This window comes from Alosa sapidissima, chromosome 5 (assembly GCF_018492685.1).
Source record: "Alosa sapidissima isolate fAloSap1 chromosome 5, fAloSap1.pri, whole genome shotgun sequence".
NCBI classification, from domain to species: Eukaryota; Metazoa; Chordata; class Actinopteri; order Clupeiformes; family Clupeidae; genus Alosa; species Alosa sapidissima.
Window position 1 is genome coordinate 22,281,177 of NC_055961.1, and position 11,871 is coordinate 22,293,047.

Genomic DNA, 11,871 nt, shown 5'->3' on the forward strand with positions numbered 1-11,871 from the left:
CGTTACAAACAAATGACGCCGTAAGACCGTCTTTTAAACAGTAAGACGTTTGTTGCTCATTATCAGTCCCACCCCCAGATGCACACAATCCGCCTGGCAGCTGTGAAAAGTTCACCCAGTTACACTCACCCCGGCCACTAAAGTTCACCCAGTTACACTCACCCCAGCCACTAAAGTTCACCCAGTTACACTCACCCCGGCCACTAAAGTTCACCCAGTTACACTCACCCCGGCCACTAAAGTTCACCCAGTTACACTCACCCCAGCCACTAAAGTTCACCCAGTTACACTCACCCCAGCCACTAAAGTTCACCGTCCCGGTGAACAGTTACTGAAATGTCAGCTGAGTTGGAGAATAAGGAACCTACTGGTCTAACAACAGGCTGATTGGGAATGGCTGATCGTGGTAAGCTGTAGGGGTTTGAATGCTGACCAGCAGTACTACGACTAGAACCCCTTTGAAGGGGCATGGGCAGGTATGATGGAGCGTTGACCCCGGGTGCTAAGAGAGAAGGGGATTTGTCATAGTCTAAGCGTTTTGGGGATTGAGACCTAATCTGAGTAAGAGGTAAAGTTGGCAGTATTATGGGTGAAGTGAGTGGGCCTGCACCGCTGGAAGATGGTGAACCACTCTGCTGACACTCAACTTCAGGTAATGATGGTCTCGGGGCATATTGCCCATCCTCTACGGTAGTGGGTGGAGCAGTTGCTCTCTCGGAGTCCTCTTCCTCCAGTCCAGGCAGGGCTGGATCTAAGCCACGTGAGGCTGGGTGCGGAGCTGTATGGACTGAGGCAGGTGGACTACAGGGTGCTCCAGCTGTGTGGGGGGAGCTCTGGGAGATGGATAATCTCCAAATGTCCTCGTCCTCGGTGTCATCTGGGCTAAGCGCCCCAGTTCCACACAACTCTGAACGTGGGGCTGCATGGGCCGCAAGGGTTGGGATGTGGGGTAACTCCCCAATGGACTGGGACACAGGACGAACATCATCTTGTCTGACCCTCACACCTCGGGGAGCTGGTTTAATCTCAGTCCGGTGCACAACTTTACAGGGGCCATCTTGTACCAATCACCCATCTTCCCAACTTGGTTGAGGCATTCCATCACCTCATGGGGATCGCTGTCGGCTGCACCCAGCAGCTGGTCCACAGGAAAGCGGGGTTTTTGACCAAACATCATCTCGTACGGTGAGAAGCCTGTAGATTGGTGTTCCGTGGTGTTGTATCCAAAAAGGAGCTTTGGGAGGAGTTGTGGGCATTTTCATTTTCGCTCTACCAGCAGTGTTCTGAGGAGATCGTGAAGGGTGCGGTTGAACTGCTCATATTGGCCATTCCCTTCCGGGTGGTAGGGGGTAGTTCTACTTTTCCGAACGCCATACAGTGTGCAAAGTTGGTGTAGCAGCTCTCCTTCGAAGCACCGTCCTTGATCTGAATGAATGCGTTGGGGCACCCCATAAGTATAGAACCTTTACCACAGACTTGGCTTTTTGGTCCATTGTTGGGTAAGCCTGTGTAAATTTTGAGAAAAAACGTCTGTGACCACCAACATGTTCTCATGGCTACTGCTCGCACGCTCAAGGATGGTAAAGTCAATGGCTATTATTTCCAAGGGCCGGGTGGCAAGTAAGTTCCCCCGAAGCGTCCGGACCTTGGGCTGGTTTGCCTTCGCCACCACACACCGCTCACATTCCTCGCACTATTTCTTGACGTCATGACTCATTCCTGGCCAGTGGCACCGTTGGCGGACCAGGCTTGTCGTCCTATCTACTCCCTGGTGCCCATGGTTGTTATGTCATTTAGAGACGAATGACCGTCGCAGGAAGTGCAACATAACAAAGGGACGCTAGACCCTCTTGTAACAGCTGTACTCGGTGATACTGCAGACTCGTAAAATGAGTTAGAAAATAAGGCAGAAAAACGACAAGTTTCCTCATGCTGCTTCCTTATGTTGGAATGTGCAAAAATGTACAAACAATCAAGAGGATGCCTTCTTGTATGTGATTTCTGCAACAGTGATACTGCAAACGTGTTGATAGCCTATTGTGCCCATTGTAAAGCATGTCACACAGTAGCCTAGCCTACAGAAAACACTTAATTGATGTGATATAATGATAACTTGTTAAATGTATGCCTACAATGGTTTATTAAACATCATAGTCATTTATTTTGTCAGTCATCATATTCATGTTAATGAATAGGAAGGACATCTAAACCATAGCCATAAACCAAAATTTCGCACAATATCTGCCCCGAGTCCATATGCGTGAGTCACAAGCTCCTCCCAGCTGACTGGCAGATCAGGTGGACAGTCAGTCGTGATCAATTATTTAATAAATAAATGTGAATTACGAATAATAATAAAAAGCTTTTACCTAATGTGACTATTTTTTCCATGAACTGTAAAAGAAAACACGTTTTTTCCCGCTGTATTCTCCATAAAGAGTAAAGTAAATTATGTACTTATTTCCGGAATTGACTTCACTTCCTGGACTCGTCTGAGGCGTGTCTGTGGTCTCTAAATTGGCTTGTTCGACTTCATGCAGATCTGTGCAGATCTGACTTGATGTGATGCATGTTAGGTTGAACACAATGCATACTGGGATGGACACAATGCTTACTGGTTAGAAATCCTGTCCGACTTCTGTCAGCCGGGGAGGGACTTACCACCGTGTCACCATGTCACATGACCTCAAAATATCTTAAAGTCTTAGCCTGCAGACAGATCTTGCAGTTGCCTTCCACGGTCTGCACGAGCTGAAACACGCCCTCATGACGTCAGTTCAAAGATGTGATAGGGCCATTTGGGAGGAATCTCCTCATGACGATTTTGACGGGTGTCTCATGCTGCTTCCTTATGTTGGAATATGCGAAAATTAACAGAAATCGAAGGGATACCTTCTTATATGTGATTTCTACAACAATGGTAGGCTACCCTACTGAAAACGTTTGGATATTCTGTTATTTTCTGCTGTTGGTTAAATAGATAGACACACATAGGGAAAACACTTGATATTGAATTTATGTGCTATAAAGCAGGCCTGTTAACTGTATGACAACAGTGGTTTATTTAAACTACATCATAAGAATTTATTTCGTCAGTCATCATGCTCATTTTAATTCCGCGATATCTCCCACGATGTCACCCGCGAGTCATGTCAGGCAGACTGTAGCCTGTCTGTCCAGGATGAGCTGCCGTCTGTTGTAGCTCCTCCCGGCTAGCCTCTGAAGATCACGTTGACGTAGAAAGCCAGACAAAGTCAGACTCAGTTGATCTCAAACAAGCCTAATGACAACCAAAGTCCTTTTAGGCAAGTCCCTCCACTCGGCAGCCATATTGCAACGCTTTTTGGGCACTCATCGGGCATCCTACTCGGCAGAAATGTGCGTTTGCAAGGCTTCACGACACCAATCTTGCTCCAGCGGCTAGTTCACAACACATGATTGGCACGATGTCTTCGCAACACACCATATGATTGGCTCAATGTATTTACATCACACCACATGATTGGCTCAATGTATTCACATGTCGACGTTTTGCCGAGGAAGGGGTGGAATATGTGTAGACAACGTTACAAACTAGCACCATGCATTTCTATGGAGGATTTTTTGAGTGCTGTGTCTCCTCATTAGAAAGTCTCTGACTTAACCCCTACTGGATCATCTGGTCAACCCTTAGTCCATGACGTGTTTCCGGTTGGAAAAAATCCCAATCTCTCCGGCTGAATCCCAATCTCTCAACTAGGCCCTAAACTCTGAACCCTTACACACTTAACTGCATAGCTGTCAACTCTCACGCATTGGCCGTGAGACACACGCATTTGATTACTTTCACACACTCACACGCCACACCCCCGATTTCTCACGCTGAAGTGTCAACACGGTCGGTCAGATGCCTGAAAAATTAGTTTAGCCTATCTATAGATCTACCTGTTGAGTCACGGTTATGCTTTCAGAGACGGTGAGAGGGTTCAAGAGCACCCTCTGTCTGTGGAATTTTCTAAATTTTCTCTCATTTGCGATGCTACTTCAGAAGCCATCCCAGGCGCATTCCCCCCGCATTTCCCCGGCTTCAGGTATGGGATAATAGGAGTATTATTGAGTATTTTTCACGCTGAAGTGTCAACCTGGGGGTCGTTTCTAGAAAGCATCGTTTGCTAACTTGCGTCGCAACCTTGGTAGTTCGCTCCATCGTTCTTGGATTTGGTGTTTCTAGAAAGGGTAGTTCGAACTCTCAATCGCAAACAAGGACGCAAAGTTTGGTTGTTTGAACTACTGCCCCTAGGCAGTCGCACTTGTGTCGTTCCTTGGTAGTTCCTGTTGGTGTCCGGAGCGCCTAACCAAAAATCACATCCGCCTAACCAAAAATTGCGAAGTGGATGTTTATCTCGTGACTCAACGATTGATCTATCCTGTATCTTAATTTTGATTAAGACACTGACTCCCCTACTTGGCTCATTCTTGCTATTTATGTTAATTCAAGTATTGCCTTGCTTTTAGTATTATAATCTTCCCAGACCCCTATAACAGTAGTGATAAATGGTGTATAGTGGCTAAAGCAGATGGCTTATTATCCCAATGTTGTACTGTAGGTTTGATTTTCTTATGATGTGAGATTGTCCTCTTGCTTCTCGCTACCTGCAGGTGAACTAGTGTGACACGTTGATTAAATTGTTTTTGACTGATGTCTTGTACCTCTCGATGTAGAGTAACATAAATATGTATGGTCAAAACCTATTGTTGGGCCCAGACCCAGGGGCCCAAGGTGTCAGGGGGCCCTGAAGCCCAAGCCTTGTGTTCCAACATGTTTCTGTTTTATGGCAGTTGTTTACTGATGTTTTTTTTCAAGCTTCCAGCCTCCCTTTGGGTAGGCCTAACTCCGTGTTTCGTGTCACAATGCTATATATTATAGGTAATTCCCCTGAGTAAAGTGTTCATAGATGCCGACGGGTGCGAGCGAGCCCAAGCACTTCACAATGGGACAGCCATAACGAACCCTCACAAAGTTTGCGGGAGCACGCATCAAAGTGTGTGAGTGACTAAAATGAGAGATTGGGATTAGCTGATTGGGAGATTGGGATTAGCCGATAACAAATCCAGTGGTGTGCTTTAGCGTACTTTAGGTTGACATTCATGGTATACCTGGCTCATGTCACGGACAGAAGACGACCCAAGAGCGCAAGTTCAAATTCAGAGTCTTTTTATTGAAGGGTTCAGGGGGGAAGAGGAGTGAGAGAATCGTGAGGTCTTGGAGGTTCCGGTTCCAGGGGTGCTAGGAGTGCCAGGGGTGTCAGGGGTTCCAGGGGTTCTCGGGGCTCTGGGGTTTTTCAGGGTCCTGTGGGTTACCTGGGCTCCGGGGGTCACCAAGTTTCCGGGGGGTTCCAGTCCAAGGTGCTGAGTGTGTGTGTTCCCCAGTGATCGAGCGGCGTCTCGGGCTGAGGGTGGTGACGCGTCTGGGCTCGCTCGTCTGGTGGTCGGAGGCCTGGGGGAACACACACACAACAGCAAGATGAACAGCAGGCAATAGTACAGACCAGGGCTAGGCACTAAACGTGGTGAGACAGAAGGCAGATTCGAGTTACCGGGGGGGCTGAAGATCGGAGAGTAATCGTGAAGATCCGGAAGGCAGGTCGGGATAACCGCGGCAGTAGAACAGGGAGGCAGTCAAGAATGGACCCGAATCACAGGTAGGAGTCAGCGAGTAGACAGGCAGGCAGGTTACTGGTCCAGGTTTGAAGACGATCTGACAGGGCTTGGCTGAAAAACAGGGCTTTATATACTGGGAGAGGTTAGTGGAGAAATGCAGTGCAGCTGGCAGAGTAATTAGAGCAGAGTGGGGCAAGGTGAGGATGGTGAGTGGGAAATGCAGCGCAGCTGGCCAGGTAACAAGAGCAGAGCAGGGCGGAGCCAGGTGGAGCTCGTTAGGCAGAGTAGAGAGAGAGTGAGCAGAGTGGCAGAGAATTGAATTCAATTAAGGTTGTTACCAGGGAGAGAGAATGCTCATGACAGCTCAACTCCGAGACTGCCTCAATTTGATGAATGGACTGGCATCTAACAGAAACTGAAAAAAGTTGCCTATAGATAAAAGGTTCAACAAAATTACAGGCTACTCACAAGTGGAACTGGGTAGAATCATAGAAAAGACCTATATGTACATAAATAATGTGGCTCTGTAGCCTAAGGAAGACTAGTTAGAAAAGCTGCCTTGCCTTGTCTTAGATTTAAAAAAGAAAGTGCGGCTTCAAGGAAGCACCATGGGAAAAACATGTAATTTTTGTCATTGGAGATTCCAGCCAATGAGAGTGATGTTTTGACATAAGGGCAGGTTCTAGCATGTGCAGACAAAACAAAATCAGGCTGCACAGACTAGTTTAAGTTTTCTTGCTCCCAGAAGGTTTAAGTACCATGCGATATGGTGATGTTTCGAGGCGCTGATGCAAGAAGGTCAAAAGATTGCTAACCAACATGTATTGTGTTCAGTCCAGAATTGATTTAAGCCAGCACTGTCAGCACTGCATGAATTGAAATGCACCCAATGTCACAAACTTAATTAACAAATCCTGATGGGGCTTTATTTACCAATTATAGACGATGTGCACCATGTTACCTTAAAGATGAACATGCTGAGTAACAATCTGTCTCGCCTACTTGACCTTATATTACATTACATGCAGAAGCAAAGTGCTAGTCCATCTTAAAAATTACAGTTACATGGCTACAGTTTATTTCGAGTGAAACGTTGATGAATTGAATGTACAGTATTACTCTGCATGTTTTGCCATTAAATATTGTTTATCTGGAGTTATATCTGATGGGTAAAGTATTTTTTTTAATAAACATCATGCATTTCCATCTCATTCCATGAAGTTCTCTCTATTCCAATGGACCACCAGCAGATGGCACCTCTGAATAAGACTTAATTAAAATCAGCTCAATTACCTAAATCATACTTAATAGAATGTCTCTTTGATATTTTAGAGCTAATGTTTTAGGGACTTTCAGGTTAACAATTTAGTATTCATCCCAAATATTTGTGAATTGGTGGTACTGGTATGTTAGAAAGGCATACTAGCTATGTCTCTCAGCCAGATGGTCAGTTATGATTGTCCCAGTATTTCCATGTTGGGGTCCTATTTCCTCATAATTTTCTGTTCCTCTGTGGATCTTTTTTCCATTACACCAGACACACTCCTGCTGATCTGCTATTTGCAGATTAAATGACACAGTCCCATGGCACTGTGCATGTGTGTGAAAGTGTGAGTTTGCATCATTGTATACATATGCCTGTTTGTGTGGTGTGTGTGTGTGTGTGTGTGTGTGTGTGTGTGTGTGTGTGTGTGTGTTTGTGTGTGCTTGTGTGCATTTGTCCTCATCGGAAAAGAGATCAGATGTGACAGCGACGACACAAGTTTGTGCCTGTCTCCTGCCTGCTCCCAGATGACATTAGCTGAGCCCACTGTGCTCAGTTTATTTTAGCACCACACTTCAGCCGGACTTATCAGCCATGATGGCGCTCCCACAGGGATGCTGTATTATAGGCCACAGGCAGACCTTTTCAGCTAACATCAATATTAACTCTGAGATTCTATGTATAGTCAGAGGTCAACAGGCAATACTCAAGAAATGTAATAAAGGGAAACTTCTCTAAATAGCACAAAATCCACATTGATTGGAAGAGAGCATGGATGAATGAAAAGAAATAATAATAATAATAAATTAATTTCCTTCTATTTGTATTTCACATGATGCACCATCATGAGAAAACTGGAACTAAAAAAAGTCTCCTAAGATTCTGGTTTATTTGCATATCTTGTCTTGGTGATTCTGCATGGTTCCCAAGTGCTACCCCACTAGCCTAATGCGTCAGAGATTCTGCTATGTTCTGATTTTGCATGGCTGGTTCAGCTTCCTCCCAATTATTAGGTCACAGATCTGTCAGACCCAGCCTGATTTTTGCCTCTTCTAATGCAAGGAAGCTAGCCAGCAAAGGACAGGCAGTAAATGGACAGATTACAGAGATGGGTTAAATCTCTGTCCCATTTCTCTGCACTCACTTACGTGCAATAGGACCAAGGTATTAGGGTTCTCATAATTGGCCAATAACTGTACAATGTAGGTTTGGATAAGGTCACAACCAGCACACAGTGCTCTGTCTCTTAGGTCAAGGCAATTAGTATGGTCAAACTATGTTTGTATCCATGCCAATTCCATATGTTGCTGTTGGGGATACATTAACGGTCATTTAAAGCAACAATTTCCCACTTTCTGAGGGTTTTTTTTCATCAGGAAACTAGTTTTGATATCATCTTTAAATTTTGATGGTATATGGTCATGTGAAGGACAAATAAACGTGCAATTCCCACCAGCAATCCAGGATTAATTTCCGTGTTCTGGAACACACTTATTTAGATTGGTAGCTTGGCAGTTTAGTTTTAGTTTAAACTGTTTATTTATTCAAAACATATATTTATACTATGTTATTCAAGCATCATTTGTATTGAGAACTTAATATAAAGGTTCAGTTTACTTTCCAAAAGTGATGCATTAATAATTCACCCTTATGTCCTTGAAACATTGGCAAGTCTCTCTATAGAAGGTTATGGTTCATTGAATATTTTCTAAGTGCTTTCCATTTTGAGCAGCTGTTGAGGGATATTTTTACTCCAGAGATAATAGGAGGTTCTTTTTGTCTGAATGCAATCAGGAGCTTTTTCCAGGGCTTGTCTTTGTTTGAGCAGGTTGCCAGCTTCACTGCATATGCATAAGTCTACAGTACCAAGCTGGTTTCATTTCATATGGTATCAATAAAGCTACATCATTTCTCTATAACGGTGTCATTAATGTTTGGATCTCACTCACTGTCACACTATCAACACTTATTTTCTAATTCTAGGATGGTATACAACACGAGCATTCAACATGATAGTACCTCTCACCTTGGTCACAAAGATGAAGGCCTTAGGACTGAACACCACCCTGTGTCACTGGATATTTGACTTTCTCACCAACCGTTCACAAGTGGTTAGAGTGGGGGGTCTGACATCTGACACATTAACCATCAGCACTGGTGCTCCCCAAGGCTGTGTTTTGAGTCCACTGCTGTACAACATCTACACACATGACTGCAAAGCCAACAGTAGTCATACCTCCATCATCCAGTTTGCAGATGACACAGTGATCTTGGGCCTGATTAGTAACAACAATGAACAGCTCTACTTGGATCAGGTTGATGAGGTGGCACAGTGGTGTCAATCTAACAACTTGACACTGAATGTCAATAAAACCAAGGAAATGGTAGTGGATTACAGAAGGCAGCAGCAGAACTACAGTTACACACCCCACTAATGATCAGCGGGCAACCTGTAGAGAGAGTCACAAGTTTTAAATACCTTGGTGTCCACATTACTGAAGACTTAACATGGACTGTTAACACTCAATATTTTCTGAAGAAGTCCAGACAACGACTCTACTTCCTTCATCAGCTAAGGAAATTCAAAGTTTCTACATCCATCATGAAGGCCTTCTACACTTCAGCGGTTGAGAGTGTTCTAACTGGTAGCATCATCACCTGGTATGGGAACTCCACAGTTAGAGATTGTAGTACTCTGCAGAGAGTACATGTAGTGCGCTCAGCTGAACGTACTATAAGAACTCAACTCCCTGCTCTACAAGATATCTATTCCAGAAGAGTACTCCTAAGAGCCCAAAAGATTCTGAAGGACTCTTCTCATCCTAACAATGGATTATTCCTAACGCTGAAATCAAGAAGACGCCTATGTAGTCACAAAGCCAGAACTGAGAGACTCAGGAGAAGTTTTTATCCCCAGGCCATCCGAACTCTGAACTCACACTATACTGACTTTGCAGTATGTGCAACAATTTCCATTCGAGTTTCATTCAATCGTGGTGTGACCCGTTGCTAAAGTCAGTATGGCCTTTTATTGCCCACGCCTGCAATGATGCCACCATCAAAAACCAAAACCATTTATTGTCGAAATGTAAACTAAGTGTAGGCCAACATTTTATTGTTAATCAAATGAAATCAGGCTACTTCCTGCACTGTAAAAAATTAAAAGTCAGGGCTGTCCAATGTATCAAACCATATTATGTTACAATTACTAGGAGTGCTGGAAAGCATGCAGTGAGCCAGTGGAGGTCAGTTGCTTTGCTGGACAGTCGTTCCTCCGAACACTCAAACTCCTTGGAGTTAAAGGACAACTGTGCAGGTGAGCCATAAAGGCCTTAAAATAGGAAGAACATTTATTTATTTATGATACATTATTCATTCACTAAGAAAATTGGTGTCCTTAAAGGTTAGATATTTCCTCATTTTTCACTTAAGGCATTAAGATCAATTTCCAAAAGATGATTTTATATTCCTCTTTTCAGTCAACTTTAGCATGGGTGCCAATACTTTTGGCCATCACTGTATACGACAATAAGTGGGGGGCCCTTAATACATCTGGGCCCAGGGGCCCGAAAGTTTATAATCCGCCCATGAACCTGAAGCACATAAGTACTGAACCAGTAAGGCAAATGAACACATGGGATGCCTTGGTGTCACCATTTCATTGTGTTCCCATGAGCCTTTGCAAGAACACTGAGATATTCATGCAGCTAACAGTGTTGCCAAAAGTTTTCACTTGAGTTTCTTAAAGAGGGTTATGCTTAGAGACCAGTAGAATTTGGAGCCAAGTTGTATCTTATGTTACCTGTATAACACAATGACGTTGAAATTACATAAATACTTCATATAAACTTAATCAATTTCACTGAAATTACTTGATCAAATTGGGTTATCACAGCATGAATCAATTTTGTAAACCTAGACATTTCATTCATGTGCAACCGATGTACATGATAAAATCAAGTAATTCCAGCTATTATTTTTTTTCAGTGTACAGTACAGTACATGTACTTAAGACAGACATACCTACTAATTAGCTCAACTATCTGGATGGAGAATTGTGCCAATTAGAATAAGCTGATTTAGAGAATGGATGGAACAATAAAGGGGGAGAAAAATGGAGAGGGACAGCACCTAGCTCCGATTGGGTGTGGTTTCAGCACAAGCAGTTGATCTGCCCACAGCATTTGGGACCAGAGTAAAGAATTGGAAAGTGGAATTGTTTCTGTTTTAACAATGACTCGCTTCTGACTTAAATGATCAAGGGGAATTTTGTATGTGTGCAGAATAGCCCAGTTGGTCTGTGCTGCTGGTCCTGTGAATAAAATATGTGATCAAAATCAAAAGAAAACAAGCACACAATTTATTTAAAATGAAAACATAATTTAGTGACAAATGTGGTGTACATCCCACTCCATGTGTACTTGTCTTGATATTATGCCTTATTTGTATATTTGTATTTTTGTATTTTATGTTGGTATGTGCCTATATGTAGGCCTATATTGTTGTCTCTATTGTACAGTATGTGTCTATATTACTATTTGTCTACTGAATGTATACCACTACATGTCTATTTGTTGAATGTATAGAGTTAACACCTACCGAAGTCAAATTCCTTGTGTAGGCCAATAAAACTGATTCTGATTCTGAAATGAGCACATATTTTAGTAAAATGAGTGTACATTTTAATAAAATTCTCGCAACGACACCTCTTGGGCTTCATAATCACCTTGGTCAACCCCCGCAGAGCAGAGAATAAAAATGTCTTGCAAGGATATGCTCTACTTTTCCATATAGCCTCTGAAACACCTTGTTATAGCCTATAGCCTACACTTACATTATACGTTGGTCTTTTGCTCTATCCTTAAATTTGAATGATCCTCACCGCTTGTAATGTAGACGTTAATTTAGGACTAGGCCTGCCTACCTTTTTTTTTTATTTCTTTGACTGTCTTTTTTTTACTTCTCGA